We start from the raw sequence: 9,157 nt of genomic DNA, 5'->3' as shown, positions 1-9,157 counted from the left end.
GGCATCGAATATTTTGGCCGATGGCTTGGCCGCCGCCCAACCAATCGGATGTGGCCATCACCGAGGCATTCCTTGATTGCTATGTGATGGACAAGGGGGGCCCTGAGCATCTTCTGACCGATCAGGGCAATGAATTTTCTTCAAAATTGCTGCGGGAGGTGTATGACTTGTTGGGAACAAATAAAATACGAACGTCACCATACCACCCTCAGACAGATGGAATGGTGGAGCGGCTGCAGAGGACTCTGACCTCCATGTTGAGCCATCAAGTCAGCGAGTCCCGGCTTGACTGGGACTTGCATGTTACCGGGGTCCTGGCTGCCTATAGAATGGCCCCTCACCCATCCACCGGCTTCCCACCATTTTTTTAATGTATGGAAGAGAACACGACCCCCAGATTTATGTCCAATTATGAGCCGAGCTAAACAAGGCTAAATATTAAAAATTTCGGAGTCCATGCGCTTTACTCTTCAGAGGCTTTCAGAAGCACGCGAGGCTTCCAGAGAAAATTCCAATTCATGCGAATTGTCAAATGAGCAGCTGAGGGGTCTCCATCTTTCCGGACATGAGTGGGCTTCAGGCGACAGAGCCTGGCTGCACTGTCCCCACATACTGGTGGGTACATCACCGAAATTGTTTAAACCCTGGAGGGGGCCGTTTGGCGTGATTTGGGTCGTTTGGCTCCAGTGTGAAAAAAATTTGCTTGGGTCGGCGGAGTTGGTTTGTACATCCCTCTCGCCTCAAGCCTTTCATCACGCTGCGTGAATTCATCCCATCTACACTACACAGGGGCCAAGTGTCATATGTGTCTGGCGAGCTGAGGTGTGTACCCACTGAGGTTGGTCCTCAGGGGAGTCATGTGATCCCATCCTCAGATGCCGCACGTTTAACATCCCCCAAGCCGCCACCTGCGCCGTCTTAACAAGCTTCGGGAGCGGAAGGCTCGTCTGCCCGGCCGACTGCTCTTTGCTCGATGGGACATTTTGAAATTCCCCCTGCGACCTTCGAGGAGAGTACGCCCACCTCTCCTGGGAGCCTGGCCACAAGGACTCGATAAAAGACTCATCGGTTTTTGTATATATTGTATATATTGTATAGATGGGTTGAAGTATTTGTTTGTTGGTGCACACTAACGGGTTGTTTGTTTTGTTCTTTTATTTAAGGGCGAGTTGACAAAGGGGCCCCAAGTGAGGGCTAGGGAAGTCACGTGGTTGGGATCCAGATCCTGCTTGAGGATTCTGGAAGGTGGTCATGGCCAAGGGTGGAGGCAGCCACGCCACAGAGAATATAAGCCGGGTCCCGAGAGGGACCAGGGTTGTTGTTGTTGTTGTTCATCCTGGAAGAAACATTCGTCGACGGTCTACGTTCTATGATCTACGTTCTCCGTTCAACGAGTCTCCAACACGTGTACCTGGACCCGAGCTGTTGGTCCCGGTCTGTAGTAGCTAGTTACGTTGTAATTAGTGTAGTTAGCCTGGTGGTCACCACCATAGGTTGTTATTCTAAGGGGAAGTTACCCTGTGTGTTGGAGTTAAATAAATGTGTTGCCTCCAAGTCTACGTCTGCGACTCAGTTGAACTCACTACACATTTACAACTTAGAGCATTATTACTACGGCTATCAGTCAGCCCTGATGGTTTCCACCTTATCACTCCACAATTAGTTTGTCCCAATCTCGTCCACCTTGTTCTTTGTGCATCCCCGGGCAAGTGCGGAGATCGCGGGCCTCGCTCCCCTAATATACCCCCTTGGCCCCGCCCCTATCAGACAGTGCCCCCACTCCACTGTGGCAAGTGTATTGTTTATTGGATAATTTATCATCATCAATACAGTACCTTCCGGCCACCTGTTTCTAATTATCTCAACGTGTACGCTCTAGAACTTTCTCTTTACAGTCCCCTATACAAATACAATGTCACTGCTTATAGTCAACACATCTTCTATCCTCTCACATATATTCCTTCTGCATTCTCCAATCCGTACTCACCAGCAAGGTGAATTATGATGAAAAAGCAACAATCGACAACACACTTGGCATTGAAAAACCCTCTCCCAGCCTTGTTGTGATAAATTATTTCCCTGATCCTGTTCAGGTAATGCTATGAACAATTGTATATTTCTCTGTGCACTTGCATCATCCTGGATCCATGGTACCACCGTCAAATAATCATTGCAAATTCATCACCTTAATACAGCAGTGACATTTTTCCTACGGTGTTGAAGTAGACAGTACCTCCAACTGATGAAGCAATTACATTCTGAGTATTCCAGATGTTGGCTCTACAGATATCCATAGATTATCAGACGTTCGGATTACGGAATTTCGCGTTCATGCAATTGACAAATGATGGACATTTTTCTATTTACGAAATCGAATTTCCATGTTAACGAAATTTTACACGGCACACGCAATGAAAGCATCAAAGAAGAAGCACCCAGGAGGATGCGTCATCCATCCGCGACACTGTCACAGTATATCCCTACAGCTCACCAGTAACGCCTCACATCGCCTTTCTAGGCATTCCAACATGCAGATCGTTTGGTGAGTTCCCTTAAAAGTATGTATCCTTGCAGTCGCGAAAGCTTGAAATCTAGAATTAATTATTAGTCTTAAATTAGTTATTATTCAATCTTATTAACATTTATGTACTTTCTTATTATTTCTGATTTGTCAATATGTGAACAATTTTTGGTTAGGAGTGGGGTGGAATGATTGCCTGAAATTCATCACTAATTTTTTGTATTGAATATAATGGGAAAAGATTTTCCGATAAAAAAATTGTGTTTGACTCAAGAACTCATCCATTTCTTAATTCGACGGATGCCAGTACTATGCATGGTGTTCTCAGGCTCATGTCTAATCTGACATTATCATGTTGGAGGACTTCTGACATCCGACTGACGACGTTCATGATGGTCATGGCCTTTCTTTTAGTGAACAGAAAAACACATTGTATCAGTTCAATACTGTAAAATACAGTAATTGAGAAAAAAAGGCAATCGGATGGGTAACCATCTCGTAAATATTAAAAATGAAATATCTTTGTTTAAAAGAGCCTGCGGCAGTGGCACCAGGTCAATGGCAATTATGAATGCCTATCATAGTTGGCACTTTCCAAGGAATAGCTCATGTTAATGTCCCACAAAGAGGTACTCATCAACTCCAGAGGGATGAAAGGATGATTCAGTACCTTATCGAGATATTATCTTATGATCTTTAATGCTAGCTTTCTGTCTTATTGGACCCCTCACCCTCCAAAAACTATTGACAATGGCCATCAAAATCATTTGGAACAATATGACATGGTTCAAACGAATAACTGCCCACTGGAAGCATTTCTGAAGACAACAGATGAATAATTTAGAGAATGCAGAAATCTCGTGTCAACCTTAATTCACTGTGTTCCACTAAATCTTCTCATCTCAACTATTTTTTTTCATCTGCTTCCTTTTTCCCTTCCAGAATTTGGCCACCATTGCATTGTTAATGTTGACCTTACATCTGATGTGCTAGATAATCACCTGCCAACTCTAGTTGGCAGGTGATTATCTAGCTAGTTTTGTATATAGGATTTTTTACTGAAAAAACTTTTTTTGCCGTTGGTCAGTTCCATTCTTTGTCCAATTTTAGCTCAAAAGAGAATGCGTCTTGCCTTGAATCTCGTTGAAAATTTCACGCACAACGAGGCTGCTACAGAGAGCAATGCACATTATACCATCGGCAAGCCAATGTTTTATTCGTATATGTGACATTTAGTAAGATCAAGTGCAGATGCAAATGTAATTTCATTATTTGTGCAGTCATTGATGACCTGGCTGAGGCCATGAAATATCTGCACTAGAAAAGTCGCTCAATAACAGGAAGCTGTCTTGATTCAGATGAAGGATATTGGCAGTACCAGCATCACGCTCTGCCCTTGGAGCTGCCTGGCTACTGTTTTCATGCCTTCTTGACTGATTGCATGACTGAAATATTAATGGGGATGATATAACGCTCTAACGTTGTTCACGTCTCACAGCCGGAATACTGCCGACTGCTTCGCTCCTGACAAAGCGCTGATACACTGCTGGATCGAGTAGGATGGTCCTTGTGGCGAGGCTCTCAAAGTGGAAGATACCAAATCAGCTTCAACCCAATGGTGGTGTTTAGGAGAGCATTTATCTATGAGTATATATAGGCTGGCTGACAGATATGAAGTTATTCCTTCGGTGGTAATAAACAACAATAATAATAATAATTGTTACCCTTTGTCATACCACTTATGGGTGAAGTCTTTCCATACTGGATAAGTCGTGGAGATTGTTTGACCATACTCCATCATGCTTGTCAACGTGGGTTGATGACGAGAAGGCGCAAAGGCCAGTTTGCTTGATGGTAACTATGACTGAGAATCAAACTAAAGTGGTCTGATTCATATTGCAATGGCCAACCATTGTGCCACCGTTACACTCGTATGCATAAGTTAACAGGGAAAAAAACTATACCATTTTTCTTACTGTGAATAAAATGACAAAATAACATTGCCACTTTGGTCAACTCGTCGTCTTGAAATTACGGAATGTACAAATCTAAAGTCTTAGGTATAATTGAGAGAAGGGTTTTGCTAGTTGGGCGATCTCAGAATGGGTAGCAGGTGGCAATCCTAATCAAATGCCATTTTTCATATTTCGTGTGTTTAGGTCTGTTGTAGACAAAAAACGGCCTGCGATGAAACATGTCCTCTATTCCGACATGTGTAAAGAAGCTCATTCGCAGGGTACATTTTCATGATGATTTATTTCACGATAACATATTTACAGGCGAGAGTACGACTCACACGTTCCACAAGGCTATAACTACCGCAGTCCTGGTGGTTTCTAATAGAGTAATATCGAACAGTCTTTGTTGATGGTTTCCACCATGTAGATCTCCAACAGTCGGCCCCGATATCGTCCACCTGCAGTTGTTCTTCAGTCCCCAAGGAATCAACCCATTTGCGGGCCTCGCTCCCCCTTATATACCCCTACGGCCACGCCCTGGTAACTTCCAGCACTTGCCACCGGTAGATTCTATCAGCAAACTCTATCGTCATCTGCTTCCCTTCTCTTCGATGGCAAAGGTTATAGTGGCGTCAGTGTTGATGGGTGGAGACAGGTACAGGGTACTTTACGGGGGAAGGCTCGTAAAAGTCGTATTCCTGCGTTGTAAATACTTTATCGTGAAATAAATCATCAAGAAATTGGAACCTGCAAAGGAGCTTCTTTACACATGTGAGTGTAAGCCTGAGTACAATCTCACGTGTTGTTGCTGTAGAGTATTTTCATTTTACCAGTGGGTCAATGAGATAAGGGGATGGTGATTAAGGTACTGAGTGATAGGATGGGTGGGTTATTCTTGAGAGCATGAAAAAGTGCGTGAATGAGGTTGACACAGTGAATGATCAGGTGATTGTGTGAATGATCAGGTAAATATATGACTCATGAGGAGGGAGAAGGAGCATTTATGTAAGTCATAGAGTAAGGGAAGTGGGTGAGTTCATAATGGAGTGAGTGAGTACCAGTTTATTGAGTTGAACAAGGCGAGAACTAAAGCGACCAGGATGAGTCTCATTTGCAAGAGAGACCTGGATCACCCAAATGACCAAAGTTAAATAAAAACACGGAGTTACAGTAATGAAAGCAAATATAAATAATACAAAACAACTGATGCGTCACATGGGAAATCGACGTAATGGAGTTAAGGGATGATAGAATATGTGAGTAAGGTGCGACACGGATGTCCTCTGGCCCTTTCACGACTTAACATTTTTTTTTTACTACGTAGTTTGAGACGATTTCCATGGATGTACCAGTACAATTTATATCTGGTATAGATATAATGGGAGGCTGATCGATGCCCCAGTCCGGTCATGGTATGGCTCTCTATTGTTAAACCATATTATGAATGCGGATGATCTGGTGATTACTTCCCACTCTAAGGAGAAGTTGGAGACACTACAGCTAAACATGGAGCATGCTCCTAAATTATGGGCCGTTACCATCAGCCTCACAAAAACAAATCACCTCCCTGGGTATTTTACTTCATCAAAATGCTCCCCTCCCTCAATTCCCCATGTATTTTGGGGCAGTTGTGGAGAGAGTGGAGATATTTCCGTACTTGGGCAGTGTGCTGATGACCAACTTTGTTTCAGTAGCCGAGGTCTCACTTCGAATCATTCGAGCGGCATTATATTTTCATCAGCTGCTGAACACTGTGTGGAAGCTACCTGGCATGTCACTCCATACAAACCTTCATGTCTTCTGGACCGCAGTTATGCCCTCCCGTATCTCTCTCGAAAGGAACATCTGCGCTGGTTTGAAACATTTTGGTTAGCCCACGATCTATCCAGGGTTTAACCAGACTGGACTCTGTGAGGAGCTCAGATTCCTGGAATATCTGGACAAATGCCCATCTGTGGGGCTCCTCCAGCAAGCGAGGCTGCGTTGGTTGTGTCATGCAGTCCGTATGCACAGCCACGGCATCCCCAAGCAGCTTCAATTTGGCTGGATAGATGGTGCTAAATGGGCGTGGTACGGGCTAGAGAAGAGATGGACTGATGTAGTACAGAAGGATGTGGAGCTGATTGGACTTATTGATGACTGGTATCAGCAGTGTCACGATCGGCTTCTGTGGAGGAGGTTCATGAAAAGCGCTTCCTGGGAGGTGGAGGCAGTTGCCCTCCAGCTACAGCATAGGGCAGAGGAGCGAGGCTCAAAACAACGAGCAGAGCGCCAAACAACTGACACAAATAAAGTTGGCACAGTGGGGAGCACGGCTGTTGCATCTGCCGATCATTTTCCTCAGTCAATCCATGGTACCTGCGTCTATTACATGACCTCCTGCCAGCCAGCCTTCGACACTTCACGTGGCCTCCAAATGCACCGAGCATAGCACAAGTGCTGTGGTGACACTCTTTGGTTCTATTGGATAAAGTCACGTAGGCAAAAAATAAAATAACAAAAATCACGACGTTTCGGCCACAACACAAGCGGCCTTCATCAGGTGAAGGGACGAGACTGTCTGGAGGACAGCGAAAGCTTTAAATCTGCTGTGGTGATGTCACCGCCACTTAGGGGTGAACAACAGTTGTTGCGTTGTTGTTGTGCGTGTGTGCACGGACGCATGTACGCCTGTGAGTATCGTGTATGGAGAGAGAAAGAGAGGCAGCCGTGCATTGTGCTGGCCAGTGTGCCATTCTGAGCTTCATAGGCGCTGCTCGCTAACAGCACTTGCCCCAACATTCTGGTAAGGCTATACGGCAAATGATTGTCCCTGTTGTGTGTGTGTGTATGGACGTTCACCCCCCTCCCACCGCCCCCGTGTGTGCAGTTTTAGGGACTCATTACGCCCCCTCCCGACAAGCAGGCCAGCATCCGAACTAAAGGTGACAATAAAAACAGATTTTTTTTCCATTTAAGTAACTTTGTTTTGCTCACAATACAGTATTTATTACATTGTTGCATGCAAATGTACGATATTTTGTCTTACATATGACTTTGACAATGTTTCTATGTTTTGCTGAACCGTGATAACATCTTAAAAAACTTCCAGTATGTGGATTTAAATACAGTACACTATTGTATTCAGAATTATGAACCGTTCGACTTACGGACAGTTCTCAGGAATGGAACCGATAAGTTGTATTATTCGCTAACAGCACCTTCCATTGGTATGGTTGACTACATACGATGCAAAGAAAGTTAAATATAGATACATATATATTGTACAGCACTTTCCCCAATAGTATGTTGATGTTCTATGGGGTATGTTTGTCTTTCTGAGTAATGTTTTAATTGGGGCGGTGTCATTTTCACAATTTCCCCAATGTTTTTACATTGGCTGACTTGCGCGTCAGCAATTTTCGCACCCAATGGATAAATCTCTTCTTCTTGGGCTTGGTGGCGGTGGTGGCAGAAGTGGTGGTGGAAGCTGTGGCAGCGGCGGTGGAAGGGGCATCGGTGGCATCATGGTACATTTGAGACACGGTGCATTTCAATTCTTTCAGCTGGCTACTGAGATGAAGGTTCTCTTCATGCAGCCTCTTTTCCCCATGCCACATGTCCTCGTGACGCACCAGCTTCCCGCGTAGCCTAAACTGTTCCTGGCCTCTCTGCGGATCCAGGAATGTCAACTCCGTCAGGTGGGCGTGCAGCGACCTCCGGAGATCTTTGTTTTCACAGCGCAGCGACATTTGCCGCTGTGCTGCATTGCAGTCTCGGAGAAAATCCGCATGGAGAGACTTGCTCTCCCTGCATGGCACTCTCGTGGACTCCAGCTCCAACTGGCACTCTTTAAGCTGTTGAACCAGGCTCCTGTTCTCTCTCTGGAGAGTCTCTCGGTTCTCCATCAACTCCTCCTGCTGCTGCTGTAGCTCCAGACGGAGCATCTTGTTCTTCTGACAGAGCTCCACATTCTGCAGGCTCATCCTCTCCGTTTGCAGCGTCATGGTCTCGCGGTAAAAGTCTGAGATGGAAAGCGTAAAACGACGATAAATGAAGATCTCCATCCCAAGCATGGCCAAGACCAGAACGCCAACGATCAGCAGCACCATGCTCAGCTCGTGTTGACGGCACGCGGGACGGAAGGAAGTGTGAGACACGTCACGAAGGGGCGTGATATTTATATCAACGTCAATACCGGATGTGACGTACACTATGACGTACCAGCCATCCCTGCCCACTTATTGTCAATCATTGCTCACCACGTGACTCCACGGCACCGCCCCTAACTGTGCAGCTCCTCCCCCATACTCCCCTTCCGCCTTCCCCACGTGACGCAAAGCGAGCCAATCACGCGAGAGGCGGCGCGCGGTCGGCCCCGCGTCCGCTTCCCGCCATTCTTGCAATGGGCGGCGGGGCCGCGCAGGGTGGGGGGCGGAGGGAGGCGGGGGGGAGGGGCCAGGATGGACGAGGGGGAGGGGCCAGGAGGGACGAGGGGGAGGGGCCAGGAGGGACGAGGGGGAGGGGCCAGGAGGGACGAGGGGGAGGGGCCAGGAGGGACGAGGGGGAGGGGCCAGGAGCAGGAGGGGTGGAGCCGTGGCGCCGCTCTTGGGCCGCGAGGCCTCCCCCTGGGCCCGCGGCGCCACGCGGAGACCGCGACAGCAGCAGCAGCAGGAGGTGGTGGTGGTGTTTGTGGTTG

Source organism: Petromyzon marinus, unplaced genomic scaffold, assembly GCF_048934315.1.
Source record: "Petromyzon marinus isolate PM22_M1 ecotype Great Lakes invasive population unplaced genomic scaffold, UKy_Petmar_22M1.pri1.0 PM_Scaffold_25, whole genome shotgun sequence".
Classification (NCBI taxonomy): Eukaryota; Metazoa; Chordata; class Hyperoartia; order Petromyzontiformes; family Petromyzontidae; genus Petromyzon; species Petromyzon marinus.
The sequence above is the reverse complement of the archived record's forward strand: the minus strand, read 5'-3'. Positions refer to the sequence as shown.